Here is a 14,162-nt window from a genome sequence, read left to right on the forward strand (position 1 = left end):
AGTTGTCCTAATTTGCTGTGTGTAACATAATACAATTAGCCATTTGTAATACTGACCTACTCCAACAATTGTGTTATCTACATATGCTGTTGTTACACACCCTCACAATTTATTTGTGCTCTCAATTGTTCTCTCTCTCTCCTTAAAAGGATAGCAATGAATAAGACAAATAGAAACGCTATTGGGTTATGTTTAACCATAATGCATAAGAGAATCATTTTAAGAGAACTTTATTCTCATTCGTTTATGTTTTCCTGTGCCACGACAACTGTTAACAACGACGACCGTAGCATATTTTGTGTCTTGGTTTGTGTGGCATGAATGGCTTCGTAAAAGAACATCAGCAGGCCTGGCCACTGTACGTATGTAGGTGTATGTGTGTTGTTATCATTTGTGATAACATAAAGTGCTCGTCTATCTGTTAGCCTTTAAGCACAGCATCCTTAGTGTATTGAATTGTATGTAAAGCATCAGTTTTATTTGAAGCGTGTACGGATAAACGTGCGTTAATACGGTCACTAAAAGGCGGCATCGCACAATATTGAGAGTGTTACTCGTTTGTTCGTTCGTTCGTGTGTGCGTTCGTTCGTGCGTTTTTGTGTTTTTTACTTGTCAATAGTGAACAACAAACAAATCGAATGTCAAATTTTCGAAGAATATAACTAGGATAAAGAGGATAAAAAAGCCACTGAAGAATTAACAAAACAAACGAAAAAATACCAACAACTTAGGATAACAATAAAAACAAAATCTAATAATAATATAAATTATATCAATGTGAATACTTTGAGAAGCAAGAAGATGAAAGAAAACCAAGAAAAAATCTAATAAAATAAATTATCCGTGTAATAAAAAAATGTCTCAATAAAAATAAATAACAAATGTTTATGCAAATTTTAGCCATTCAAAGCTAAGGAAATTACCCACTAAGAAACAAGTGATTCATGAAAAATGGGTTAATAAACTATGCTATTTATATGTGTTGGTTATATTTAAATGTGCCATGTGTGTATGTTAGTTCATCCGTACGTATTAAGCGGTTTTTATGTAAATTATATACGATATGTGTAAAATGTAATCCAAAAGTACAACATATGTTAAATCAAGTTGAATACAAAAAGTGTTATCATAAGATAAATATCAAAAATGTTTAATACCATGAATATTACAAATATTTAACAGAAATACAATATGTGGCTCATCTGTGGCGTATGATAAATACTACAATAGTTGGATATAAATTATACGTTACAATAGTCAATGGAATTGTACAAAAAATAATTGTGAAATGAATATCAATAAATAGTACAAAAACATGATCGAATGAAATGTGTATCATTAACAAATATTTAAATGGTGAATTAAAAACATAATGGTAAAGAAGAAATAAAATATAATTTTATAGTAATAATTTAAATATCAAAATGTGTAATATGTGCATACAAAATGGAATGAAAACAAATTTTTGGTTAATATTTTACAGGAAAATTTACAAATTCGCCGTGGATAAGATATTTTTGATTAAGTATGTTTCTTCATAATATATAAAAAAATATTATTTTTGTCACTTTAAACAAATCAATTATTATCGCCCTCAAATGGCTACATAAATTAATGCAACATTTAAATATTTTATGACTTTATGGATTTATTATTAAAAATACACAAAACATAAATCCCCAAAAATATTCCTCTAGTCAAGAACCTGCAAAAGTTTAGTACTTTCTGAATTTTTTGACATTTTTCAAAAAAATCAAATAGTAGATTTTTGCAGGTTCTAAATTGTATAGCACTGTTATGATATCTCAATTAAAAAGTAAACTATTTCTTGTTATGGAAGATTGAAACAACTTTAAGTTCAATGGATTAAAAAAAACTATTTTTTAGAAAACGTTTGAAATTTATTGGGCGCTGTTACTGTTTTTATTATAATTGTAATGTGGTTAAACTTAAATCGAGTAGTGTGTACTCGAAGAGTACTCTCTTCTACACAACACGATGTTGATTTATTTGATTAATTTTAAGGAAACGCCAAAAATCCCGGTGTAAAATGAATCTTATAAAAATCAAATTCTTCTAAATTTTCTTTAACACATTTTTAAATGAAGCAAGAATTAAAATTGTGAAAATCTAAAATGGATTTTGGATACCATCGCTCCTTCGATATAAAAAACAAGGTATCTACCGTTGATTAATAACGTCACATTCTTCACTAAAAGCTTACGTTTTCTACATAAACCGAACTAAATACATTCTCATCCAAATTATCAATAAAAAAAATTCCATTTTGAATACCAGCAAGTCAGATAGCATATCGAATCGAGCAATTTTTTTATTTAATTTGCATCTCCGTCTCACTTTTTCACGACCACGGCATCGGAGTTGCCTCAAAGGGTGTGAAATGTTTTAAAAACTTGCATATGAATTGCTTATCCAATATCATCGGGAAAGATGATACAAAATTGTTGTATAAGTAGTATTACGTTACTGATCTAACGGCAGAAAACCGATGAATTTAAATTATTCCCATAGAGATCCACTTTTTTAAATATGTATATGGGAGCCATATCCTATTCTGATCCGTTTTCAAAATAATATGACGGACTTTTTCTAGTACAAATTACGTGAGCTTTTTAGAGATGTAGCCTGTTTGGACGGAAGTATAAGCTATAACTAAATTTCGACGGACTTCGATATAATTTGGAAAACTTATTTGTAAGCCAAGTTCCGACACTAATTCAAAATTTCATTGAAACAGGACATATGTACAATGAATATGTACATAGAATTACAATCGAGTTTGACCCATTCAGAATTCGCGAACTGTTAACATATTTCTTTAAAATGAAACATTTTGGGAGGGATCCCATAATGTTGACCATTAAAGTTAATTTTTCGTGGAAGCTGTGTTGGCATCAATGTAGAAATATGGTCGATTCTGGCTTAACCTTCCATCTTATAGACCCATGCCCAAAGGAAAAATTCACAGAATACTCCATGGACAACATGATACTGGTGTATGATTTTCGATATATGCACTGCATCTACCTAAAAGTGATGAAGACATTTGAAGCCGGAATTTCGGGGTTTTTTAAATTTTTTTTAATAATCCGGACGCGCAACGAGATAATATTCCAAACTGATAATAGGATTATAGAACTCGTGATTTCACGTCGTTTAATAGATATGCCATGAGTGTGCTCCTTACAGATCCTAGTAATTAGAGTATAAAGGCCAAAATTTGATGCGTGAATTTTATTAAAAAACCTATTTTTAGCGTATAAAATGTACAAGTGTCATTCAATTCCCTTTGAACCCCGCGTGAATTTAGTTCTTTTTACGCGATGGATCTAATGAGTCCTTACGCGATCGAATCCATCCTCGAATATATTTACCTTGGAAATAGGAAAATCAGCAAATATATATTTTTTTTAGAAATCCGGATACAGAGATACGCGAGTAATATTGGTCTTTTACGCAAAATAGAATGTGGAGGCACATCCGCGGTTCTTGATGAATCTATTTAAAATAAGAGCATGTTGACGTATTTTTGATGGGCGGTAATAAAACCGGATGTGCATCAAAATCGTATGCAAATTGCGCGACTTTTACCCGATTTTAAGGTTTTTAGCATTGTGAGATGCAACTGACGGCACACTTTAGCCGCTGAGTGAAACATCGACATATGCATAGGTATTCGCTGTATCCAAAATGGGATGCGCATCAACTGTCTTAAACTAATTCGTGAATAACAAGCTTTTTAATTTTGATATTTTTGGAATAATTGTTATTTCAATATTACTCCTAATTTCCCATCCGTATAGGTTATCACAGTAAGCAGTTATGTATCATCGCGAGTTGCATATTTCTTGATAAAGTTTTACCAATATACATTAATTATTGTATGGGATTTTAGCGAAAGAGTTGGAGTACTCCAAATATTTTTTTTTTCAAATTTTTCTAATTGAACCAAAAAATATATTTCGAATAATATTTGAACAATAGGTTTTTTTATCATTTTTGTTGCTATAATATGCAATTTATAAAGCCAATTTTTATAATTTTGGTTTCATAATTTTTTACGCGTTGTCTAGATTCTGTGTGTATTTTTAATTTATTTTTTAGAGGTTTATACGGACTCTGAGGTAGTATAATTTAGATTTGCTCCAGATTTTTTTAAATTTTTTTGTTTTTCCGCGAAAATAGAAGCAACTTTTAAAAATTATGGTGCATTTACTGCTGGATATCAAATGTTGTTACTGATATATACAAAAAATAAGAAAATTTAAAATATTTGTTCCTTATAAGGGAATAAAAACTGCTATAACTTTTGCGCGCATCGGCCAATTTTGTGAACGAGAACGGATTTGAAACCAAATTTTTTTCTTTAACCTCTATACCAAAAAATTGTAGATGTGCTCGCATTTTTATACCCTCCACCATAGGATAGGGGTATACTAAGTTTGTCACTACGTTTGTAACTACTCGAAATAATCATTGTAGACCCCACAAAGTATATATATTCTTGATCAGCGTGCAATTCTACATCGATATAGCCATATCCGTCCGTCTGTCTGTCTGTCCGTCTGTGGAAATCACTCTAGCGTCCGAACGGATTGACGTAGGTTGATGAAATTTTGGGAAAATATCTTATATTTATGTAGGACTTTTGGTATTGAAAGCGGGCTATGAAGGTCCACGCTTTCGTATAGCCCCCATACAAAATGACGCGTGACGCGTCGTCGTTTTAAGGAACTTTTAAGATATTTGGCCCATTTTACCACCGAATTGGTTGTAATTTGGTATTTTGTGTCTCCAGAGGCCAAAAAATATTCCTACCAAAGTTGGGTTATATAGGTCCACGTTTTGGTATAGCCCCCATATAAAGTACGCGTCATTTTAATATATTTTGAATGTATTAGACCCATTTTTTTTATTTATTTTTATTTATTAATCAACTTTACAATAATTCAAGCCATCAGGCCAATTAAAATGAATTACATAATATTACATATTTGTATGTTATCACTACTCAGTGTGCATATGAAATAATCCTATTTAGTTATTTAAATTGAATTCTTACATGTAAAACAAAGCCTTATGGCCAATAAATGGAATACATTATACAAAGCGCAGATATGTCACTACTCCGAAAATGTCATTTGACCAAAGAATTGGTTGTAACTTTGTATTTGGTGTTTCCAGGGGCTAAGAAACATTTCCACCATAACATGTTTATTGCATCTTCACATCCTCGGTATGATGCGGAGCATTTTTTACCACAGTTACAGCATTTTTGGTGAACTATTTCTGTGTCAGATTCTACTGAACTATGTATTCCAACATTTACGGCAACGTGAACATTTGCTGCAGTAATTATCAGTATGTCCAAAACCTTGAAATTTTTTTCATTCCAATATTCAATGAAAAAGAAGAATCCCATTGTGAATACCAGCAATTCGTTAACCTATTTTGCAATTTTACGGCCCAAACGAGGAATTTTTATTTAATTTCCGACTCCAGCTCATTTTTTCACGATACCAAAACTGGAGTTGACTTCAAGGGCAACTCCGAATATCACTCAAAACAGAAAAATATATTAAAATGTTCACCATTTTCCTATATTTTGCACCATCTCTACAAATCCGGTAAATTTTTTGGTAATGAGATCAAATAAAATATAATTCGTGTGCTAGTAGTCTCGACGGGAGTTTGTAAAATATTAAGAGCAAGAAATTTACGTATAGTATAAACTACGACTGACTTCAGGAAAATTGCTGGAATCCTATAAAAATAATAAAATTTGGGAAATGTTAAAGACCTTCACTTAAATTGTGTTTCGAATATCTTCGGCAATGATGATACAAAATTGTTTTGTAACTCGTGTTAGATTACCGATCTAATGACATACGAATTCTAATTATTCCCCAAGCAATAATTGGCTGTTACTTGAATTTGGATCTGATTATATTCAGAAAACATTATTGTGACTGCACTTATGAGAGAAAACGTCTCGTAAACGAAAAGAGCAACAATTGCGGGATGATAAAATAGAAACATTTTATAATGGTGTTTCCTATGCAGCTCAACAAACCGTATAATAAAGGTATTGACCTAGCATCTGAGATTATTGATCAGACTCCAAAACAAAAAAAGAAATAAAAAATAAGCCAAGACATTGTGGATAGGCCACTATGTGATATCTTAAGCCATAACCCCTGTGTACAAGTTCTCATGTACCAGGGATTAGGGGGATATCGCTCAATCTTACTGTCGATTCTATGTTGCATGTAAAGTTGGTCAAAGTTTAAAGTTAATTTAAAATTGTCAATAAAAAAACGATTACAATAAAGTAAAAAAATTAAACTTTAAGATAGCTTACGACTTCTTCTATATGCTTTATATTTAACCACAGTCGACAACCTGGTTAATATATCAAGCTCTTCCGGCTAAATAAATTAGTAGGATGTATGCTATTGCTATTTAAATAAAAATCACAAAATATATTTTACCATCAACATAAACATATTTGGTATTGATGGCTGACAAATGTCGGCAATTCTTGAAAATATAAACAAATAAACCACTCCAGTTATCGATAATAGTTGTTGTTGTAGCAGCATTTAAACCTACGTAGGCAGCATAGGTTTAATGTTGGGTTGGCAGCCGCTGGCCGAAACACTATGGTTCCGCGTCAATCTGGTACGAAAGAACCCGCTGCGGTGGGATTGATCGATAATAGTCGCCAATTCTACGTTAACTAGTTACAGAAGTGTGCTACAGACGTTCTATATTCATTATCAGTTTTTCAGCTTCGAATATGTCCAACCGAAGCTGAGATATCCTCCAGGGAAATAAATAAAATAAACACTAAGAAGGTCTTTTATACCCTGCACCATGGTATGGAGGGTATAGGTTTTAGCCAAATTTTTTGACCAGACCACCTGCAATTTAATATTTAAGGTTCACAATGGTCACAAAACATCTCCACCTAAAACCATCAACATAGGTCCAACAGGTATAGCCTCCATATAACGGTGAGGATTTTAGTGAGGATTTTAGCTACAATTTTTAACCCACCTACCTGTAATTTGACAGCTACAGTTCCCAGTGGTCATAAAACATCTCCTTCAAAAATTGTCAACATAGGTTTTGGTATAGGCCCCATGTACCTCTCGATTTTCGGTATTTTGAGGCTTTTAGCTACAATTTTTAACCGAACTAGCTATAATTAAACATTTCATGTTCCCTGTGGTCATGAAACTTACCACCAAAAATCGAACTAGCTGTAATTTGACATTTGAATTTTCAGTGGTCACGAAACTTCGTCACTAAAAATCGTTAACATAAATCCATGTTTTTGTATAGCTCCCATATAACGGTACCTCCCGATTTTCGGTATTTTGATGGCCTTAGCTACATTGTTTGACGGAACTACCCATAATTTGACTTTTCAGATTCCCTGCATTTATAAAACCTTTCCACCAAGGCAAAGCAATACCTTTCACCTGTATGAACACATTTTTTAGATTAGGTTAGATAATTTAGGGGTATCTATGGTCGAAAAATGTTTGCACCTAAAATTGCGAAAGGAAACTAATTATTCCATTTTAATTAAGACTATTTTATGGTGGAGGGTATAAAAACTACATCTCAGCTGAACTTAACGTTTTTTACATGTTTTTTTTTTCGTCTCTTTGTTAAAATGACCCGAACCAATGCTGGGATATTGCCATTATAATTAAAATCCATAAAATAGAAAATAAGATGGTTTCGCGACTGTTGCAACATATCGGTTATTTGACCACTTACGTCAACTTATTTTGCACCATTGAAAGGTATTTTGCTTGGGAATATCCCGAATAGAATATATTCGGGTCACTGTCACTGTCCTTCCATTGAATATTATCGGACCATCACCAAAATATATAGGCTTCTTCCTCTTCGATGCGATCAGATCGAAATTCCTAACTGTAGTTTAGATTGATAGACGGACGGACGTAACTTATTTATTTAGATCTAAGGTAAATTTTTGTAGTAATTAGTATTCCTGAATTTTAAACGGTTTGTCTGATATTTCGCTACATTATTACTTTATTATAGTTTCCTTGGAATTTAAAGGTTTAGTACCTATGGACCAGAACCAGAGAAAAAACGATACAAATCGCATTTGTTTTGCTATTTTGACTTTTAAAAGAAATTGGGTACTATATAAAACGGTACAGCACATTTCAGGAAGTTTAACGTTTATAGATATATTTTCGGACCGAATTATCTTTTTTCCGAAAAAGTAGCACTGTATCAATGCCAAAACTGTCTGAAGGAGCATTCCAATGCTTTTGCGATGTACTAAAGAGTTCTTAATTATTGTCTTGGCTACAATTGTTGTCTTAGTGTTGGATCGAAAATCTCAATGATTTGGCTGTTACAAAATACGTGTATAAAAAAACTTCAAGTCAAAATCGGGGTGCTCGATTTTCACCGTAGACATATGCTCTAGTAGGCTTGTTTGATCAGTACAACCCCAGGAATCGGAAACGCGATGCACCCATTAGGGTTTTTTTCCTTCCATAAAAATTGACCCGCCCTATAAGATATGGCATGGATTTCTTAACATCCAACTTAATCACGATTACGTTCATGCTTTCGGAATATTTTACAGAAAATAGAAATGGAAAAGGAGAAAATATTTTTGTGAAAACCAAAATTGAAGAAATGTTCACACCTACTTACAATGAATGTTATATATACTAAAATATATACAAATATGATAAATCTGTATGCCGATTTTTTTTATAAAATAAAGCCCACAGTGGTGCATTGGTATGCACACTCGCCTTACACGCTGAAGATCGTGGGATCGATTCGCCAGCCAGGCAACATCAAAATTTTCAATGGTGGCAAAATACCCCTCGATAATGTAGGCTACATTTTCTGAGTATTTCAGCCATGTAAAACTTCTCTACAAGCAGCAGGTCCCATATCATTGAGCTAATATGAATCGGGGTGCACTCATCGATATCAGAGAAGTCTCCCTTGACCCGCCTGGGATGTTTGTAGAACAATTATATATTACACTGTGCCACAAATTGGAACTCAAGGTCTGTGCGGTGGAAAATTTTTTTTGGAGATGAAAGCCCTTAGTGAGTATGTTAAGAACCCAAAAGGAAATTTTCCCCATAGGTCAAGTTTCTGAGATATCGCGCGATGAATTTTTTGAATTTTCGCCTATGATGCTTAAGAAAATAGCTTTATATCTCTGTTTGCCGTTATTGTAGCTTCGTTTTGAGATTACATGTCTTCAGTCAAATCGAATGGCGAATCTTTTTGTAGAACATTTCATTCTTCTAACGCAATTCCTTTCATGTCCTTTTCGTCCTTTCTTTCTTGAACCGTAGTAAAAGTACCACAAGATGAGATTTTACAGCATCCAAATATTCCACAAAAATGTTGCTCATAGAATTTTAGGTACGGTTCTCATTGACAACTAATCGATATTGTCACGTTTTCATTGTCTTTTTTGACATTTACTCGGTTTTTGCTAGAAAAAACCTATGTTTTGTTTTTCTGTATATTCGTTATTTGTTATGTATTGGTAGGTAGACATACCCATTGGTTATCGCTTATATTGACATCTGGGATGTATCTGAAATATTTACCATATATAGCTCCCGATATGCGGAACACGTTAATGAAAAATTTTCTTGGAAAATAGATCCGGTTATCTAATATTTTGAACCGGATATAGCGATATAAAACTCGGATTTTGTACCGATTTTAAGTAACCGATTAAGCTTATATGTATACCATTAGAAAGCTAATAAAATTGCCAATCAGGGAAAATAAATTTTTTGACAGCATCTTACCTGAGTTCGGTGCTAAAACAAAAAAACCCGTATTCTTGAACCGTTTTTAAGGAAAAATATCACTGCGCGTAAATATGAAGATAAAAGCTTGGTGGGTGAAATATTCTTTTTGCCGATGAAAGTTGATGAAGTTAATATTATGAACCCGGAAGGACAGTTATGCCATAGGTCAAACTTCTGAGTTATAGCGAAATGGAATTTATGTTACGGGTTTATTGTCGTGCTCTTAAAGCTCATCAATAATGTATGCATCACGCCATAACCCAGAAGTTTGACCTATGGCATAACTGTCCTTCCCGGTTCATAATATTAACTTCATCAACTTTCATCGGCAAAAAGAATATTTCACCCACCAAGCTTTTATCTTCATATTTCAGCGAAGTGATATTTTTCCTTGAAAACGGTTCAAGAATACGGGTTTTTTGTTTTAGCACCGAACTCAGGTAAGATGCTGTCAAAAAATTTATTTTCCCTGATTGGCAATTTTATTAGCTTTCTAATGGTATACATATAAGCTTAATCGGTTACTTAAAATCGGTACAAAATCCGAGTTTTATATCGCTATATCCGGTTCAAAATATTAGATAACCGGATCTATTTTTCAAGAAAATTTTTCATTAACGTGTTCAGCATATCGGGAGCTATATATGGTAAATATTTCAGATACATCCCAGATGTCAATATAAGCGATAACCAATGGGTATGTCTACCTACCAATACATAACAAATAACGAATATACAGAAAAACAAAACATAGTTTTTTTCTGAACAAAAACCGAGTAAATGTCAAAAAAGACAATGAAAACGTGACAATATCGATTAGTTGTCAATGAGAACCGTACCTAAAATTCTATGCGCAACATTTTTGTGGAATATTTGGATGCTGTAAAATCTCATCTTGTGGTACTTTTATTACGGTTCAAGAAAGAAATGACGAAAAGGACATGAAAGGAATTGCGTTAGAAGAATGAAATGTTCTACAAAAAGATTCGCCATTCGATTTGACTGAAGACATGTAATCTCAAAACTAAGCTACAATAACGGCAAACAGAGATATAAAGCTATTTTCTCAACCATCATAGGCGAAAATTCAAAAAATTCATCGCGCGATATCTCAGAAACTTGACCTATGGGGAAAATTTCCTTTTGGGTTCTTAATATACTCACTAAGAGCTTTCATCTCCAAAAGGAATTTTCCACCGCACAGAAACCTTGTTGCACAGTGTTATAGTCCGACACAAAAAGTATAAAATCAGTTCTATTTTCCAGAAAAACCTAAAGAACATTTTCAACATCTGCAAAAAAATTATTTTCAATCCCGACATTCCTTACATCGAAATTCTGCATTCACCACATGATTTTGTTCTAAACATAATTAAATATTTGTCGTATTACATATGACTATTTAAATACACATTTAATTTTATTTTCCCACGTTTCAAACATATACTTCATAAAATTCACATTCGAATTGCTGTGAATTTTCGTTCCAAATTTAATCTAAATAACAATACTAAAAAAACATTTCTGCACGTTTTGATTACAAAATGAAATTTAATTTTCCAACAATTTAATATTAATAAACAGAAACAGTTTTTCCGTCTAACAATTCAATTATATGAAATTTGAAAATTCTTTTCGAGCTGTTTGCTCTGTGTGTGGTATTTTTGTTGTACAATCAATAGCCACGAGCCTCAACGAACAGAAATTTAATTTCTAATTTTCTTCTTCCCATAGACAATACTTTTTCGAGAAAACGTGACTAATTTAAGAAAATTGCTAATACCCATTTATTCGGTTTAATGGCAGAAAGTTGCTGTTGGAATGACGGAATTTTTTATATTTTCTAAAATTGTCCCTAAATAACCATTAAATATTTTGTCTTTTGTTTTTTTGTTGAATATTACCAAGAAAAAAATGAAAAAAGTTTTGTTGTTATACTCAAGGGCAATATTTTTGTTGTTTTTGGTTTTAGTCAAGAGTTAATTTTTTAAAGTTTGTATAGACTATGAGGTTGAAATAACTTTAAATTGAAGTGATTTTATGGAAAATGATCACGTGGGACGATAGAACTGAAACAATAGAATAGTGTTAGTGCGGTGAATAAAAAAAATATAGTTCACACTAACATTCCAGATAGGGCATTGGGAGGGCTCTCTTCATATCCCGGACTGCAACTCGAATTAATTAGAGGCTAAGTTATTTTAAAAAGAAAATTATTTTGTTAATAATTTGTTTTTTTTTTGTTTTGTACCATACGTGATCTACTTAAACATTACGAAAGAACTGCTTTTGTAGTATGGATTAAAATAGAATTTTTACCATCGTATTGGATGTACTCGTACACATAAATTTCAAAATAGGCTAATCGTATTTACAGATTAGAAATATATGACGGATAAAAAAAGCAAAATAATCTTTAAAACAAGTTTGAATATTAAACACTTCTATGAACGGAGAATGCTTTAACAGTTGTATTTGAAAACTCATATTAGATGTTTGTTTCTCCAAAAATTCACATTTTTACAATCTTGGTGCCATTAGAAATTCAAATTTATTACAACATAGTCAGTTTCGAAGTTGATATTATTTATTGTCACATAAGAATTATTATATTCATCTATTACAAATAAAATCATTTTTCATGTTCCGTTCTGGCTTTTCTAGCAAAACCATTAACATTTGTAAAGTAGGGCAAACACTTACACATACACACAGAAAAATATCAAATTGACATACCAAGGAAACCGTAAGCCTTATCGCTTTGTAACAATATAACATACATTGACAGTAATTGTCACCAACGCGTCATTTTGGTTTCTGCAAAAAAAAGTTATCTCTCTCTTTCCCTTTCCATCACATAACAAAGGGAAAAGTTTTAAAACTGTATGTATGTTTGTAGGTATCTTTACATTCATGCCATCTCCTACTTTCAAACAGCTATTGAATAAACGTTTATAATTCGTTGAAACGTTTCCTTTTGTTCGTCAATTGTTTTGATGATGGCTTGACAATTATTTACCCATTGATGGTGTTTTTGACAATCATTCCAACCAAATACAAATACATACATACAAATTCTATGCCAAAGAAATTTATCGCACGTCTGTCTCACTTTCTTATAGAAGCTACTAATTCTTTTGATTGTTGTACATTGTCAAGTGGCATAATTAAATATACAAAGAAGATAAATTAATGGATGGTTGGTTGCTTGGGGGAAAGGAAGGATGCAAGGATTTGTGGTTGTTTTGCCTTTTGTTTTTTCGCCAAGTGGAGTTTATTTCATGGTCTTACCGGAAATGAATAAATTAAATGCTCTATTAGTGTGATAATTTGTTTTTGTTGTTATTTGATTAGGAAGTTGGTATTTGATGTTGTCTTTTTCAGGTCAAATAAACGGTTGTGGATGATATTTCAATTCACTGTGTTTGACAGTGTGTGTGTATTAAGAAGACCCAGCTAGCATTGGGAAGATTGTTTTTTATTAAAATCACATTGCGGAGACTTTTTAGAGTCCTTTTGGTGATGCAGAACAGATTAAGTCGCTTATATGATCAGAAAAGGACTCGAAAGTGACTCCCTGTAATGATTAAAAGGAGTTCAATTTAAAATACAACAACAAATGTGTAGCAATCATAAATAAATCATTAAGAAGTTTAAAATGTGTCCTTTTTTACAGTGTTTTATTTAACTTGCTTTGGTGTCCGTTTAGTTCAAATCTGGTAACTCATTTTTAACATAGTTGCAGTTTACCAATCGAACTGAAACTTTGCACACTTTCCAGATTTAGATGACAATACATGAATATGGAATCAAGACCAATATTGGTCCATTTTTATAGTTTTTTTTAACGGTGTTTTATTTAAATTGCATTTCAAATCTGGTAGCTCAATTTTTGACACAGTTGCAGTTGACCAATCGGACTAAAACTTTGCACACTTATCAGATTTGGATGACAGTACAGGAATATGAAATTAAAACAAAGATTAGTCCATTTTACAGTGTTTAATGGTTTTTATTTAACTCGCATTTCAAATCTGGTAACTCAATTTTGACACAGTTGCAGTTGCATCAAAACCAATATTGGTCCATTTTTTACCATTTTTACAGTGTTTTTACGGTGTTTTATTTAACTTGCATTTCAAATCTGGTAACTCATTTTCCATTTCGAACTGAAAATTTGCACACTTTCAGATTTGGATGACAATACATGAATATGAAACCAAATCCAATATGGGCCCATTTTTTTCTACAGCCCGCATATAGCGGCACCACCCGATTTCAGGTATTTTGAGG

At 32.4% G+C, this 14,162-nt stretch overlaps 1 protein-coding gene across 1 annotated transcript in view; it reads left to right on the forward strand.

Annotated features, from left to right (window-relative positions):
* The first annotated feature begins 298 nt into the window (after positions 1-298).
* The window catches only part of CadN2 (Cadherin-N2), a 421,364-nt gene continuing 407,500 nt past the window's right edge, over positions 299-14,162 (forward strand). Inside the window, exon 1 of the mRNA XM_073971018.1 lies at positions 299-1,375. The gene's annotated coding sequence lies outside the window, so the exon portion shown is untranslated. The remainder of the gene's footprint in view (positions 1,376-14,162) is intronic.

The sequence above is a fragment of the Musca autumnalis genome, unplaced genomic scaffold, assembly GCF_047663935.1.
Source record: "Musca autumnalis isolate F117 unplaced genomic scaffold, ASM4766393v1 scaffold_2, whole genome shotgun sequence".
Lineage (NCBI taxonomy): Eukaryota > Metazoa > Arthropoda > Insecta > Diptera > Muscidae > Musca > Musca autumnalis.